This window comes from Protopterus annectens, chromosome 6.part0 (genome assembly GCF_019279795.1).
Source record: "Protopterus annectens isolate FY-2018-M chromosome 6.part0, PAN1.0, whole genome shotgun sequence".
Lineage (NCBI taxonomy): Eukaryota > Metazoa > Chordata > Ceratodontiformes > Protopteridae > Protopterus > Protopterus annectens.
In genome coordinates this window covers 954226302-954244932 of record NC_056737.1, presented here as the reverse complement: position 1 = coordinate 954244932, position 18631 = coordinate 954226302, and positions in this window count along the sequence as shown.

Below are 18631 nucleotides of genomic sequence, written 5' to 3'. Positions count from 1 at the left end.
AACTGCCATTGGTGGGTAGGCAGTTCCTTGTAATCATCTGTTCTATATTTATTATTATTATTATTATTATTATTATTACTATATTTTACTGCTACTTGTGTACCAGCTAATGTTAATTTTGGTGACTAGCTTTCCCTTCTCAGAGAAACACAGTGGAGAGGAAACATTTTAGCATTAATACTCTGAGAAAAAGTTCACTATAATCCTTTGGTGCTTCCTCTTTCACTCAAGTGCCTGTGTGCCTCCCTGCCATTATTATGTTTGGTGTGATGCACTTGGTGGCTCTGCAGAGGTCTAATAATATCTGTATATATATATATATATATATATATATATATATATATATATATATATATATATATATATATATATATATACCTAAAAGGCAAAAATTTCCTGGGGTAAGTAAACACTTGCCCAAACTTAAAAAGAAACACTTGGTGTAGTAAATTAAACCCACCTAGGTGGGGGCTATGCCCCAAATGTGGGCGGCTGTGCCCCCTACATCCCCCAACTATATATACCAACTCTGGGATCACACTACAGTGGAGAAAAGGGCATGTTGGGCACTACTTGCTCTCTCAACTAACTTGGTATACTTAATTCTATCTTGCATTTACCCAAAGTTTATTTCTCTCCCGTTCTAGTGTGCCTGTTAAAATGTAAACTCTCTTGTATGATAATTGAGCTTTTCCTCCTCAACCCTCTGTAGAAAATATACTTGTATAAAGCCACTCAAGCCCAGCAATACTGTACAATCTATTTGACCTTACTTTTCTTTTGTTAGTACTTTGCTTGTGTTACTGTTTGATTGATTGTTATTGTTATTTTTTTACTATTTTTACTAATTGTATCTTTTTAAACTGTAAAAGTATAGTATTATAGTGGAGCTTTTCTCCTCGGGCCTCTGCTGAAAATGGACATGTATCCAGCCAGACTAGCCCGGTTAACAAATGTAAAATAAAAATAAAATAAAATAAAATAAAATAAAATAAATGTTTACTTACCCTGGGAAAATTCACCATTAGGGTATTCAATGTTTCTCTTTTAATGAGTTTCAATTACATGAGATTTTGAGCTTGAGAAGGGGATCTATATATATATATATATATATATATATATATATATATATATATATATATATATATATATATATATGTGTGTGTGTGTGTGTGTGTGTGTGTGTATTTCACCTAAAACTCAATTGACTGACATTCATTTCAGAGAGACCATATCACCAAAAGTTCTCTTCACGTAAAACTCATTTCACTGACAATTAGTACTGTCAGTGTGTAGAGAACTGTAAGGCAAGTAAAAGGTATACGTCCTTTTCCCCACTGTAGTGCGATCCTGGACTTAGTATATATATTTGGGGGGGGGGGCATAGCACCCTACCTAGTTTGGTTTTACCAAACAATATAAAACCAAACTTGGTGGTGGGCTATGCCACCCCCACACACACCCAACTATATATACTAACTCCAGGATTGCCCCACAGTGGGGTAAAGGACGTATACCTTTTACTTGCCTTACAGTTCTCTACACACTGCCAGTACTAATTGTCAGTGAAATGAGTTTTAGGTGAAGTGAACTTTGGGTGATTTGGTCTCTCTGAAATCACTTACAGTTCTCTACACACTGCCAGTACTAATTGTCAGTCAAATGAGTTTTAGGTGAAGTGAAGTAGACCCATATATATATATATATATATATATATATATATATATATATATATATATATATATATATATGTATTTATTGCTATTTTATTATTATTATTATTTTTTATATTCCTCTCACTGTCTGAGCAGTGCCCCATTCTTACTATGAAAACTGATTTCTGTCTAGACATCTCTTTCTGCTAGCTGTCCCATCACCATTATAGCAAACTGAGGCAGTTCTCTGTTATTATATCACTTGAAAATGAAGTCTTCACCTTCCCTTAATGATGACATTCTCCACCGATTTCTTGACAGTAGTGTCTGCTACACCAAATTAGCACTGAAATGACTGACTTTGTCCTAAAAATTTCAGTCAATATTGGGAGGTTCCCCCTTTTGTGGGAGGTCCCATTTTCACTCAATTCATATTTCTTTTTTTAAGAATATTCAGGACATGCCTTTGAATAGTCTGTAACACAAGCTTCTGTACTTAACCTGACAATGTAAACTCCTACCTTCATGGTCACTCGCACTTGGCTTGTATCTAGCCAAGGATTGTCATAACTCCAAGGTATCCCTGACCAATGGAAAGTCACTGGCTTCCCAGAGGGGTTCATAATCCCAGCTGTAGTTACCCCCAGCAGTGATAGCCATGAAGGAGTAGTGGCAAAAGTATGTTTGCTATGCAAAGCGCACGTATACATCCTTCTACAGTTGTGTTAGAAACTAAGCAATAAAGGTCTACATTGCTCTGAACTTATTCAAAATGGTACCACCTTTTAGGACCAAATAAATGTTGCCAATATACCAGGAAAAAAATCAGCACTGTATTTACCCCAGAGACTTTTTCTTGAAGTCCACATATCCCTGAATCCATTAGATCTCATATTATAACAAAGGAACATGTACTGAATGGACTTTCTAATAAGAAAACAGTTCAACTATAATGATACACTCCATTGACAGGACCAGACAATATGCCGGATTCCCTAGCGAGTAGCTTTTCAATCTGTTTAACCTACGTTTAGATATAGATTTTGTCCTTAAAGTTTGGTGCACCTCAGTGGTGATTCCACTCCACAAGGAAGGCCCTTCCACCACTGACCTTGGGAATTATAGACCCATGAGCCCTGATGAGTCCCAACTGCAAAGCAATGGAATGTATTATAACTGACCTTATAAACTTTGAAATCAAAAATCTCATTAGATTTGACACATAGCAAGTAGAATTTGTCATGGGAAGATCTTTCCTAATGAATATGATTAACTTCTTCAAGATGATTACATATTCTGTTGACAGTGGCCAGTCTGTTCACATGGAGTACCTTGACTTGGTCTAGGTGTTTAACATTATACTCCATGCTGGCATTGTACTCAAGATTAACACATTAAAAATAGATCCCTGTGTGGTAAAATTGATATCAATTTGTCAAAATGACAGAACCCACCCACTGCGATTGGCAGAGCCTCATCAGAAAGTATGAAGCTAACCTGCAGTATCCTTCAGAACTCAGTATCGGGACCTCTTATTTCACATTTGCTTTTCTGAACTCCAGACTGAAAACCAGCACTTCTGGCTAATTAAGAATACAAACTGGGAAATATTGTCAAAACGTTGTCTGATACCCTAAGTCTTCAACAAGAACTTACATATATAAATGATTAGTGTACTGAAAATGGTCTCAGATTAAAGGCAAAATCTGCAGTATTATCCCTGATATGACAAGCTTGTTTTTGATAATGCATGTTCAACATTTATGGTCCATAGCTTTTGGACAGTTGGCTTTGCTCCAACATTCCAGCATTTTTGAACAAGAGAGAAATGAAACAGCAATTTCTACCTCCATTTGCCTAGCAATGGCGTGCATTATACTAATTGAAATATTAGGCTGCTTAAATGTCTGATCTGTTTACATTGCTTAGTGTTCAAGTATCTGAACTAATCTATCTTTAAGCTAAATGCTAGGACTGTGGATCAATGATCCTTCCTAAGCATCTCCTTAACTTATTCAAATGTCAGATTAAAGTTTCTGTAAGATATGTTTAACCTTTCCCTAGATAAAAATCATATTAATCCGAAATCCTGATTTCTCCTGTGTCACCACTGATAGGACTATAAAAAAACCTCAAGAAGAAAACAAAATCATGTATCTCATCTTCCAGTATTATGAAATGTTTATCAATCAGCACATTTGATCTTACTCCAACATTTTAGCATATTTGAACAAGAGAAAAATGAAACAGCAATTGCTACCTCCATTTGCCTTTCAATGGATGCTGAATATCCAGCAACTCCGTATCAAAACGTAACTTTCCCAAAATTCACATGGATGAAATTAGGGATCCATTCTTTTCTCTTTATAAATAAATAGAAATAATATACAAAACTTAGGGGACTCAGTTTGCTGACAGTAACCCTTAGTTTTTCTTTCAATATGGGTAAGTCCTTCACCTCAACAATCTTTGAGAACCATCAAAGGTGCTCCATATTATTATTTAATTGCATATAAAAAATAAACTTTTGACATACAAGAATTCATTTTTACTTAACAGATCTATAATTTACCCTGGTTATTGCTTAATACCAAGAGGAATCCATAACAGCAGCAAATACCAAACTTTTTCTAACAGCAGAAACTACCACATCCCATCACCACTGCTTAGATATTGTTCCATATATATAATTATCTATCTATATATATATATATATATATATATATATATATATATATATATATATATATATATATACCTATATATAAATATATAGATAGATATATATGTAAATAAATTTAATTATTCATTCAGTTATTGATTTTTTAACTGGGTAGAACATGTATCACAATAGACCATTTTTAAATTCAGCCTAGCAATATAAATTAAGGAATTATAAACTAATGTTACAAAATCTAGTACATAGCAGCAGTAAATTAAAATACTTAACAATAAAAATAGTAACAGTAACATGACATGAAATAATTTACAATTATAAGTAATGGACATAGGTAGAACAGGTTCAAAATATTTACAGGTTAAAGGGGGGATTAGGGGCAGGGAGGGCAGTTAGTCCACTCATTGGGCAAGCATAGTTCTATATGAACAAGATGTGAATCTCTAATCAAATGTCAATAACTAAACAAATAAATAAATAAAAAATAAATAAATAAATGCATGAATGAATGAATGAATGAATGAATGAATGAATGAATAAATAAATAAGTCAGTTGTATCCCTAGGGCCTATACAAGCCTAGCAATAACAATTACCTGGCTATTTCTTCCCACACTATTTACTTCCCTGGACCCCTGTCTAGCAGGGTGACTGACGTGATCCCCAGGGTGAATTTCTTATCTCCTATCCAGTCGTCAAGGTTCCTTTTGAAGAGGGCCAAAGAGGCGCTCTGCTTGATATGTATGGGCAGTATATTCCAGAGTCTGGGGAGTCTCTGATTCAGGAACCTATCCCTCCAGCATGTTTTGTTCATTGTGATGACAAGGTTTAGATCCCTGGAGCATGTGGCTCTGAAGGATTGGTATTTCTTTAAGTGTAGCATGTCCAACAGCTCTGAGTTTGACATGGCCTTGTATATTAAGCAGAGATTACCTCTGAGTAGACAATATGTGACAGAGTATAGCTGCAGTTTTTTTAGACAGTCAGCAAAGGGCATCTGCTTTAGGCCTGTGATTCTTTTAGTGAGGTATTTCTGCGGCCTTTCCAGTTTTTGCAGATGTCTTTAGAGGTACATACCAAATGGTGCATTGTATTCTATAATGGTTCTAATGAGGGATGAGTACAGTGGGACAATGACCTCCTTTTTCCTGGATGAAAAACCCTTAGTGATGAGGTGTGCCACAGAGAAGGATTTCCTTATTGTTGTGGCAATGTGGTTATTGAAGGTGAGACCACTGTTCACATGTGTCCCTAAGTAACTTATCACACTTTTGGTGTTTATTGTACTGCCACCTATGTGGTAATTCACAGGTACATGTTTTTCCCAAAGGGGATAACTATACATTTCTTGGCATTGAGCTTGAGCCCATGGCTCTGGCACCAAGCATCTGTTTCTGTAAGGCCCTTTTGTAGAATATCCACATCATTTTGGGATTCAGTAATGGCTACCAATTTGTAGTCATCTGCGAACTTGTTAGCCAGAGTCCCTTTGTGTTGGCCTGTACTTCAGAGAAGTAAATAACAAACAAGAGTGGTCCCAGGACTGAACCCTGAGGTACTCCACTTGCCACTTGTCTGGAGCTGGATTTGGAGTCGGCTACTTTTACAGTCTGGGTTCTATCAGTAAGCCAGTTAGCAACCCATTGGGTGATGTAGGGATTAATGCCCAGCTTAGTAAGTTAATCTATGATTCCAGAGTGGAGGATGGTGTCGAAGGCCTTATTATATAGATTATTATATAGATTGTGATACCCTTTACTATGAAAGTAATCACAGTGAGAAAGTCAGAAAAGGTTTTGTTGTTTTTATTATTATTAGCTCTTAAAAATAATTTCATAAAAGAGTAGATGGATTTGATTGCAATCTGGCTGGACTATCAAGGTTTAGGATTTAAGGCAGTCAAGGAGTAATCAATAGTACAGAACGTATTGGGAGGTGGTTTCAGACAGTGGAATTTGGGAGGGCTGAATCCCAGGTAGCATGGTATATTGTTGCAAGGTCTACCTGCAAAGAAGGGGAGCGATTCATGTTTGAGCAGCTGGGGGTTTTCAATTTGTATTAAGCCACATTAGGTTGTGGTCCTTGGGGGAATTATTATACTTAACAAGGCTGTTTTACTGAAAGTAGCATTTCTGCTTAATAATGTTACTTTTGAAACAAATGGCATAGAACTCATCCTTCCCTCTCCATAATGTGTACCCCTAACTTTCACAATGCAGAGCAAATGTGCAAAATGTTGAGTACCTACCAAACTACTTCAGCTAGAAAGCTCACAGTATGCCTAGTAACTGATTAATTTTTTTTAATTATTTAATATGAAATAGTATTATTTAACATGGGTATGTGTTAAAAAGTTCTTAACAAATGTGTGACAGTCCCTTCCAAAATGCAATAGTATTTGACATGGGGTTTCTAAGAAATAAAATGGGGGACATTCCATATAATGAGGTCCAGTTAAAAGTTAAGGTAAGTGTTACTTTGTTAGTGGAGACTGCATTATCTGATGCATAAAAGGCAATTGGTTTAGAAGAGTGGTTATTTCTGTTTGACACTCTCTGAAGAAAGGGGTTCAGAGGTGCAATTATTGATTAAAAAAAGGCTGCATGAGAATCCTGTGTTTAATATGTTAGTTAATGAGAGAAGGATTTACTGAGGAACCAGGAAGGGGTGACACTTCTCCTCATATTTTTTGATTAGTTATAGAACAACGTGCACTCAGAGTTAGAAATAAGCTGTAATACAAGATTGTAAAAGGAGAAAAGCAAAGCTCACATTATATGTAAATGAGTTCATCCTTAGGACAGAAAAACACATAGTTCTGTTTCCAATGTTCTTCACATTTTAAAGGGGCTTTCAGTGGCCTTTGGTTTGATTTGCAATGAGAAGAAAAATGTATTGCTGAGAATAATGCCAATAAAGGAAAGGAGTCATGTGACTTATTTCAGGAAGTCATGATCTCGATCAATGTACGCTTGGAAGTAAGCCATATATTGAAGGTACAAAGAACAGAAACTTCGGCAGAATTAAGGGAAAAAAAGTTGTAACACTTCCAAGGCAGCAGGTGACCGACACAATCTAAATTAACCTAACTATTTCACCAAGACCCAAAGCCAGTACAAACATGAATCTGCAAGAATCACTTCCCAAGACCTGTAGAAAATATTTTTATTAGTTAAGCACTTTCATCTTGGACAATATATCCAAACTTCTTCACAACACTTAATGTCCCTTCAACTAATATGGTGGCATAGCCATTTGTCTGAGTGCAAACAAAAGTATAGACCTACTGTGTAAAGCAGGACAAAAATAGCTCCTTCACACATAGAATAAATATATCCAGGGTTGACTTGTCTTCAGAAGGTGATAGAAGGGTATGTTGTATGTAAGAAATGAGCAAGACTAGCAAAAAGAGATAAGACTTGGGGTATGGCTGCAGAAGATGGGGTTTAATTCATCTTCTGATACTGACCTTAAGGCACAACCCATGGAAAAAGTTAAATGAAGAAAAAAGAGGGGACTAGGATGGAGACAGTATACCAATTAGAAGTAGTGAAAGCATGTAGAACATGTAAATCACTAACTAAAAATATGGTCTAACATATATTGGTGATCTCTCCATGGGAGGAAATGCAATTCTCATTTACTAGAAGAAAAGTGATGCACAAATAAAGCTGTCTCTAGACAGAAGAGAGATATTTCAAAAAATGCAGGTGTTAGAGAATGGTCAAAGCTTATAACTGGGTCTGGCAGGGTACTCAGATGAAGAAGAAATTTAAGTAAAAAGTGTTCACTTTTTAAGAAATAGTTGAGAATCTTAATTTGCTGGATATTCAGTTCTTGGGGTCAGGTCAGCTCAACTCAAGTGAAAAGGGATCGAAACTGGCTCACTTTGGAAGAATGTGATTTTGTTAGAAAGATGAGTCAATGTATAGTTTTACACAAGGCCCTGTTTATCTGACTGTGAAAACGTTTTAACCAGTAAAAAAACAGTCACATTGCTCTACAGAACTCATTAACGTTAATTTACATTGAAGGACACAAGTTATCATGCTATACCAGCAGAACAGGTAAGTTCTAAATGCTGTCCTAATGGCCCCACACTGTTTTATGATGCTCTTTCATTTTGTTAAGTTAGCTACAGTCATGACCACATCATCAGATTGTGCAAAGCTCACAACAAAACACTTCTGTTCAGAAATGGAAGATGGAAGGCTTTGAAGAGTTAATTCTAGTGATTTATACTGAGGATGATTTATCTGATTCCAGTTTATTTGCTGTACAAATTTCCTCAGTCGAAGCAGAACAAGTAAATAATAAATACATTTCTCACTGAACGAATATGAGCAGATATAGGATAAATTATAAACTTCCCAAATACAATAAATTTGAATTGTTCTTCATTCATTTTCATGTTTTATAGCCAGGTATATATAATGCATTGTATGGCATGTTTTGAATTAAAAAAAATATTTCAGTATTACTCAAAACAATAGTAGCCATATTGCTTAAAACTGACACTTTTTTTGATGATTGTATATTAGTGAACCTATTTTTATAGGTTAATGAAAAACAAGAAGCCGGCCCTATTTTAGCAGTAATGTTTTGAGCTCCAGTTCCTTTCATTCTTTGGGAATGCATACATGTACATATGAATAGATGTATGTATGTATGTACTTATATATGCATGCGTGCATTTATTTATTCATTGCACGTGGTTTTGCTGAGCACTGGACTTTTTTAGAATCTTCTAGAGTGAACAACACTAATAAAATGCATTATAATAATTTTACAACAATAGAGATTGAGGGGAGCAGATACATTAAATGACATATAAAATACTGAGCAGAGCAGTGTTTGCTTGTAAGTGGTTTCTTTAAGGCTGAATTATAGAGGTTGTGTCCAGAAAGTGTTGAAACTTTGGACAGCACAAGTGATTTACCTCTTCTTCTTCTTCTTTTGGCTTTTCCTGGTTAGGGGTCGCTCACCTGTCCGTTCATGATTGGCAGTGGAGTTTTTATGGTGTCGAGTTTCCAGCCCAGCGTCCAACCTTCCACAGAAGGCACACATGCACACAGTCATGCCTAGGGCCTGTTTAGAGTGTCCAGTCCGCCAACAGCATGTCTTTGGGATGTGGGAGGAAACCGGAGCACCCAGAGAAAACCCACGCGACCACAGGGAGGACATGCAGACTCCACACAGAAGGCACCCAAGCCAAGGATCTGCACCACCGCGGCCGCCTAGCACAAGTGATTTACCTATTATATACTAAATATAGATGTTGATTAGGCAGGCATTAACATCAGTTAGCATTAATTAATGCAATTAGTACATTACGTGTAAGGAATTTTGCACTGTATTAAAACTTATAACTATGTTACTTCAAACTGTATACATTTTGCAGTGGTTAAAAGGTCAGCTTTAAGTCCCGAAAGTCTAATTAAAACCTAAAGTATAAGGCTGAATGTCTACTTCTTGGGAGGCCTTTCTGTAGTTTTGACCTGTGAAAATAAAAGCTCAATCACTTCACATATGAAAAGTCTACAAGACATGGATATTCAGATTGTCAGACAGTATGGACTCTTCTTGTGTCTGTCCTAATTAAATTGCCCAGATGCCCTGAGAAGATAATTAATAGTTAATAATATGTAAGTGATAGTGAAATTCCAAACAATAGGAGTAAGTGTGTGTGTGTGTGTGTGTGTGTGTGTGTGTGTGTGTGTGTGTGTGTGTGTGTGTGTGTGTGTGTGTGTGTTCAGGATGTCTGCACCTCTGTTACTACACTGTTGGCACATCTTCAAGTGCAATAAGAGTTCTGAGGTATAATATTGGCCTGTTGAATAAAAAAAAAAATCTGTCTATTTTTGTGTAGATCACAGTGCGTGGCCAGGACAATGTTCTACAAGGAAATTGTTCTCACTGTCTATATGATTCTGCAGCATTGTTTCATAAAGATAATGATATTCTTATTGCAATATAATGTGAATTAGGTTACAAACAACGTTGTCGTAAAGCAGTGTTAAAGGCATGCCGAACTACAGTTAATATAATACCTTAAATGTTTGGAGGCTTTTAAAATTTAATGAGCTTTTAATGAGCTACTTCCCACGATCCAGGGTACGACTCCCTCAGCCTCCATTAGCCTGTGTGGCACTGAGCAAGTCACTTAACCAGACAGGGATCCTGAGCTAAGTTTGAAAAAGTTTCATGTGGTCCAGTGCTCTAACCCATTAACAAAACAGCTAAATAAATAAATAAATATATGGCACCAGTTGCAAAATACTGCATATGAACAATTTACTACATAAGGCATTACTACACAGGGACATATATATTTTTTTAAATATGGAACGTCATCAGATCCTAAAAATATATACGTATCTAATAAACATAATTTTTCAAGTTGTTTATAAACTAAAATGCAGATTATATTGTCTTTACCCTGCTTTGACTCCAAAAAAGCAGTAGAGTGGTTTGATTTATGTATACATTTAAAGGCCTTACTAAAACTTTTACTGATGTTTGTCTGTGGCATGCCTGACTTCTGTCCTTTCTCACATAAAATGTATTATATTCCAACAACACGTTGAATGAAACGAGAAAACAGGAAGATAACATTAAACTGCAGAACCGTTCTTTCCTCCATTTACAAATCAGAGGCACCCAATGTATCTGCAAAAAGGCCAGGGGAAATGTAAGGGTAACAGGATGGAAACTGTTATTCAGAAACATGACAGCTATAGAAAAAAAAATGCTTATTGTGCAAGTTCAACTCGGTTCTTCTTTGAATAGATAAAGCACTTATAGTCTATGGCTAGAATCCTTCTATGTAGTTCATGTAACTCTGAATCATAGCATAAATATGCTGCTTTCAGATGTCTTGCATTAATCTTCAGAGTTGATCAAATTAAAATTCCATCTCACACTATCAATGAAAGAGAAAATGACAAAATCTGAACTGATAAAATAATTTGTTTTTCATTGGAAAAGACATGAACACTTTTGCTTTTTCATCAGTTTCAGTTTCTGACAGGAAAACCATAATTATTCACTTGAGTGTGTCACCTGTGTCATCAGAAAAAGTATATACATATATTTTTTGAATTATAAATGTTTTCTCTTATAGTTGTCTCAAAGCAGGAAAAACATTTTATAAGAAAAATAAAGGCTTAAACTCAGCTCAAGATGCATTAAAAGTTTTGGCATAGTTATTATGAAAAGCAATGTTTGTCATTGTTATAAATTTATGTTGTGATAAGCATGTTAGATTAGATTAATGTTCTCTTTGGTATATGTATTAAATGTATAACCACAGTTAAAATCACATATTATGCTTTCATAAAAAATGACAACCATACAGAATTAAATGTGAATCTGGGCTACAGTGCTACATTATAATATTGGATCGCACTTGGTTAACTAAGCAGTTTTTTCACTCTGTTTGGTAAATTAAGCAGATTGATAATTATCTATTTAAGCCCACAACCCCTACATCTGAAACAGCCAGTTAAATTAAGGATTGTTCCCTCTTAATGTAGGGTATCCATCAGCAGAAACTGATGTGGTCATTTGTGGTATAACTCCTTTTGCAAAACAATTCCATTTGTGAGTTAGTTATGAATAATCCTGCAGTCTGATCAATGTTCCTGGATTTTGACATGCAGACTTTTCAAACTATTGACAGCTATTCTGTGTCTTTACTTTGTAGGGACATAGTTTACAAGTTGTGCATGGTAAAAAAACGTCTTGCAAAGTTTTGAAGAGCTAACAATACATTCTCCAGATGGTATCTTCCTGCACCAGAACTAATTGTGTTTGCTTTGGTTTACTTCATTGCATTTTTATTTTTAAATAGCAGCTTAAGATTTATCCTTGGACACAAAATAGCGACTGATGAAAGTTGTAGAAAGATGGCGAAAAAAACTATATTTGCAGAAAACAGTAGCATGTCACGCACAGAAATGTGATTCTTTGTAGAAAATAACTTTGTTGGTTGCATATTATCCTTGATTAAGTGAATGCATGTTAAGAAGTATAACATTTCCCAACTACAATACAATGACTTTTGAGACATTACAACATAATAGCAGTACAAGGGTGTGAATGCAACTTTTATGATTATTTTGTCCTAGTCTTCTTATCATTTTATTTTGCTCTAGTTTGTTGCATGGAGAAGCTCTATATCATGCTAGTGTGAATGTAATGCAGAATGCTTTTCAAGTCCTGCACCATTGGTAATGCACTTAAACTCTCCATGAAAAGCTAAGTGACTCCTGTCATTATATAAGCAGTAAACACTCTGTTGCAATATATGCAGACATTGGTATGCTATTCACATCTTGTAACTTAGTGCTGGTGTTCGCATCTGGGAAGCTCAAGCACATTTTGATTTTTTTGATCACACTTCATTAACATCCTATAGCCTTCTCCTTAGGAGCAGGCACAGTTTTCTTCATTACAGGCATTGATTGGACACTGGTAATCAGTCACATGGCTCATTTCCATTTCTGTCCTAGTATGATCAGCTCTCTGTAAAAGCAACTGCCTACAACCACCTCCATAGTTCTCATTTATTATAGATAATTATTCCCTTTCCTGGAATTATTCTGCAGGTATTTTGTTCTGCTCTCTGTTAGTGACCCATTGCTATACATTACGTTTCCTTACCCATTGGCTGGAGCTTAGCTACCATCTTCACTGTCTAGTTCTCCCAAAGCACAAGACCTCAGTTATCCCCTTCTTCCTCATACCAACTCATAATAATTATGTTGTTTGTTGGCTTGGTTCTATTTGGGATGGCATGATTCATGCACAAGTGGATGTGTTCGTACAGTGGCTTAGTGTAGGATTCAGCAGTCAAACTTTCAGATCCCGCCTGCATGGGTGTCATGAAGTTTGTCACTTCTGACTTGAGTAGCATGAAGTTGGCTTTGGAGAAGTTCTTTATGGAAGTTTCCTTACTGGGAGGTGGGGGTGGGATGTGGATGTCAAGGGTGATTTGCTTATGGTCAGACCTGGCCACTGAGGGGGTGACCACTGGTGTGGAGCATCTATCTCCCATATTGGTAATGACCGGGTCTAGGGTACTGGAGCCCATGGTGGGACAATGGATTAGTTGATCCAGGGCTTTGGAATTTATGAATTCCAAGAACCGTTGGGCAAAAGTGTTGGTACCCAAGTAGTTTTCCCAGTTAATGGCAGGGTAGCTGAAATCACCCAGTATTAGGGTGTTTGGTTGCATCTTAATATTTTCCAGTATGTTTAGAAAAGTATAGTGAGACTCTTGGGGCATGGTGGGGGATCGGTAGCAAGCTACAATTTGGATTGCAGTCTTGCCTAGTGTTAGTTGCACCTGTAGAATTTCAGATGCATTGTGTTGGGCAACTAGCCTGCAGGTGTAAATATCCTTGGTGAATATGGATACTTCTCCACCTTTAGTGCTTTGGTCCTGGTTTGGTGGCTGAAAAGTATGGTAAGAGTTGTAGCCTGGTATTGCAGGGGTGCTCTCTGGAGCCTTGAACCAGGTCTCAGTTACTGCACAGATATCGATGTCATCCATTTTTAGGAGTGCCTCGAGAGAGTGCATTTTGAGGTTTAGACTTCTAGCATTGAGTAGCATTACATTCAGATTTTGCATGCTTGTATCTGTTATGGTGGTAGTTTTGTCCTTTGAAACTTGCCTAAAAAAGGCACTATAGGGGTGGCAAGAACTTTAGCCAGTAACCTGAATCCCAGGGGTGGCAGGTGCAGACCATCTCTGGCAAATCATTGTGGTTTGTTGATCATGTCTTCCCAGGCAGACAGATACTGGATCCCCTTTGAATGACACCAGAAGTTTAGCCAATTGCTGAAGTCAATCATTTTGTCCTTATACAGTGGTATCATTCTGGGTGAAGGCAGGATGCTACTCAGGGCTACGGACATAACTGCCTGGGCCACATGATCTGAGAGCTCTTCCATGTCTCTTTTCATGTAGCCCAGGGAGGAACATCTCAAGTCATTCACTCCAACATGGACAATGACCGAGTCATATTTGTACTTGTTGTGGAGTGACTTGAGTGCATGCATTATGTGGTGGATCCTGGCACCCAACAGGCAGCTGCCTGCAATTTTCTCCTTGTTCAGCCTGGTGAGTGAGACATCAGTGTGCCTGACTATAGAGTCACCTATGACTAAAGTGTTGGGTACATTGTCTTGCCTTAGGGGCTGTTGTTGGGTGGCACACTGGTGTTGTGAGCTATGTGTCACTTTGGTTGTGACTGGTGTTGTTTGCATTTTAGCTTTGGAGGTCCTTGTTGCTTGGGCAGGTTAATGTTAAGGGCCTCCACGTTTGTGGGTTTAGTGCTGCTATGTGTGGATGTTGATGGTGTGGGTTTTGAAGGGCTATATGTTGCTTGAGGTGTAGTACAGGTGTTAACCTTCTCCTTTTGACTGTCTAGCACAATCTTGGCTGGAGAGAGCTTTGCTTCCAGTTTGGCTATATAAGTGCATCTCTCACAGGATGTAGTGTTGGGTGGTAGGAGGAGAGGGTTGTCTGTGTACATGAGGCAGTTGCTGCATTGCCACAGTATGCCCAGATTCACCAGGTGGACAGGAGAAATCACTGGATGCTGACCCTTGGACATGCCTGTTTAGGTGCTTTTTTTGTAAAGTACAAGAGTTGTTTTCTCTTACCTTTGCAAGGTACTTTGCAATTATAGGCTGTTTAGTGCCTACGATTAATTTCTCCTTATTGACAAAGAAAGTTGAGTGCTTGTATCAGTTTCAGGCTTCCTAGTGCTTTCCAGCAGGTTTTAGAGCAAGTGCTAGTCACAGGGGTTCAGATTTTAGTGCTACTACAGAGACACCAGCTAGTTCTAAGGAAAATTTGAAGAGCAGACTTTCTGGCACCTGGAATAGTTTAACCATAGCCCCAAGGTGCTGCATGATGCAAAAAATGCGCAGACGCACGTGTTTTTAAGCCATAAAGTTGAAAAGGATAGAAATCAGCACAAAAAGGGTAATAAAATTACAATTTCAGAGCTGGAAACCACTCCGCTAGTGTTAGGCAATACAATGCTCACCACTCCCACTGGTAAGCAGTAGGACTTCCCTCTACCACAGCAAGGTCTGGATAGTTCTGAACACAGAAAATAAAGTCCCGAGACAAGCAAAGCCTGGGATCTGGACTATACTAGCTAGGAAAGGCAGGAAACAAGCAAACAAGATAGTATTTTTTTTTTTTTTTGTTAAAACAGGCTAAGCAATGCAATAATACACTAAATAAACACAGAAAAGGCTAGCACACTTAAGTGTGTAACCCTAAACAGTAAATGCAATTAAAACTCTACAAAATTAGTAATTTAAAGCTTTTTAAATGAAGCAAGGCAAGTGCACAACTGAAAAATGATTTAAGAGGCAGTAATACATTAGAATAAGTAGCTAGTCTACATATACAGAGAAGTCTATATATACAGAATAGCAGCTAAAACACACTTAAACAATTCAGATGCAGTGCAACCTAGAGCACTTGATTTGTAGCAATATTAAGGCAAATACAATTTTAATAAATGCACTAAAATATACTCTATATTACCAGAATGTTTGAGAAGCACCGTCAAAACACAAGGAGATTCAGGCAATTTTTTTTTTTTTTAAAGAAAGGAGAAAGGAGGAACAGAAGGAAAGAAACCAAGTGGGTTGGCCTTCTCAGATGTTGTCTCTGTATTAGGTAGAATGAGCTAATGACATTAGACTGGGAGGAGTGTCCTAGATCAAGTTTACAATAGGGCCAGGCAACTGCAAAGCCACCAAGTATAACAACAAAACACCAACAGGGAACGAGGGTGGGGAACAATACTAAAGCTATTAGCCTACACTCTTTTAGACAGTAAACACTACAGAAATGTTTATTACAGCAGAGAGCCACAAAATGAAAGTTTTTAAACAGATAAAGGAACAAGGAGACTCTACAGAATGATTTTATCTGCAAATAAATCAGTTACCTGTGCAGATTAGCTAATAGCAATAAAATACAGTAAAAAGTATGCAGCAGGCAATAAAATGTGCTATATCTAAATTGCTAGAAGCAATAACCAGTATAAATAAGCCAAAAAACAGGATACTTATTGTTATATATCTCAGATCAGAGTTGTAGTCAGTGCCCCTCCTATATTCTGCTCAGTGTGTATAGACAGAAATCCTCTCAAAGTTAGGGCTTAAATACCAGAAGATACAGCCTTAGACAACTTAAAAAAAAAAAACTCAAAAGAACCAACCCCCACTAGCCAGCATCCAATCAACACAATCCTGCCAAGAAGGTAAAGAAAGGCTTTTGCTAATTCAAGATGGCCTGGTCATGTGCTCAGAACAATCACTGCAAAACAAACAGGCCCAGAGACAGAAAATCTGAACTGGGACAATACTAAAGCTATTAGCCTACACTCATTTAGACAGTAAACACAACAGAAATCTTTATCACAACAACGAGCCACAAAATGAAAGTTTTTAAACAAATAAAGGAGCAAGGAGACACTACAGAATGCTTTTAACTGCAAACAAATCAGTTACCCATGCAGATTAGTTGACAGCAATAAAATACAGTAAAAAGTATGCAGCAGGCAATAAAAAGTGTGATATATAAATTGCTAGAAGCAATAACCAGTATAAATAAGCCAAATAAAAGGATACTTATTGTTATATATCTCAGATCAGTGTTGTAGTCAATGTCCCTCCTCCACTCTGCTCAGTGTGTATAGACAGAAATCCTCTCAAAGTTAGGGCTTAAATACCCACAACCAGCTCCTTAGTACAGCACCATGGGCCGAGTGTTTCCAGGACTGCAGTGTGAACCATCAGAATGGATGTCCTAGACTGCATTAGAGTAACACTGACAGTTGATCTTATGCATGCCCTGTTGTGTAATTCTGACCCTGTCGCAATGATGACCACTGTGCTGACCACTGACCAATCCATTTGTATGTGCTTTTTCAAATGTCTGATGCCACAGGATTTTTCTGATTATTTTTCTGACCTATGTGATTATCTTCAAGTTGTGTTATGAGTACATATTTGTCATTATTATATGTTAGTTCAAATATTTCAAGAGTAATGCTTTATGTGACAGTCTCCATGCTTCCGTATTTGCATCTCTTGATAGTTGACATATAGAAGGCATTTTTATGATAAAAGCAAATTATCTTAGTCATTCAGCATTGATTGCTGCATCACACATTTCCTTGTTGTCTGCCATTCTCGCATGCACAGGTGTGCCTCTGTATGTATACTTGTGTTACTTATGGCATTTTATTTAGGTACTACACATGGCTCAGCTTCAACAACACCATGCACTTATGTGGGTATGTTTCCCTTTGTTATCCTATTGATGACATGTCTTTCCTATGTGTTCCTTCCCATATGTTTCAGTTTGGCTGGTCTTTCACATGTTTGTCATTACTCCTGCCGATGTAGGCTATACAGTGCATTGCATGACACTGTTACATATCAGTGTGCAATGTGTGATGCATCATGGTTAGTGTATGGTCCCGTCAATTAGATTATATTTATGCTGATACATTGCCATACACTGCATGGGCCTAGATTTTTTGTGGTACAGGATATTGTACAGCTAACTTTACATGCTAGTTATCTATATGATGATGATGATATCCTACCTGTATAATGACACCTTTTTTGTGCACACCTCATTCATGCCACACATAAGCCAGTGTGGTCTCCTTTGGTGATATATCTTGCAGAGACTATTTATGTGATGATGTTTGCTCTGTAGACATCTATATGTGTTACTTGCCTTGTTATAAGCATAAGGTATTACAGGTATTACAGCTGGATCATATGCTTATGTTATGCGTGATGTTCACTGTGGACCACTAATGGTTTATTTTTATTAGTCATGATTTGCATTACTGCTGTGAGGCAACACTGTTTAGTCTGTGTACTTCTGTACATAGGATTGCCATGACTCAAAGGCACTTTCCCTACAAATTGCTGCATCATGCACACCACCAGGGTGTGTTGCCATCATATTGGTAATGATGCCATCTGTGGAGCACACCACCTGAAAACTGGGTGATGGCCGTCCACTTCTATTTCTGTACCATTCAGCATCAGGTACTGCTGGGCATTTGATTGGGACATGGGCGCAGTCAATTATACCAAGGACACAGGGGATGTTGGCAAGGGCAGAAGTGTTGTATGACATTTCTGTGCACCATGACTGTTGTTGGGAAGTGGCTGCATTTGTCCACTTTGGTGCATATTAGTGCTAGGAATTGTGTGGGTATGTGACTGGCAGCTGTCTGGGA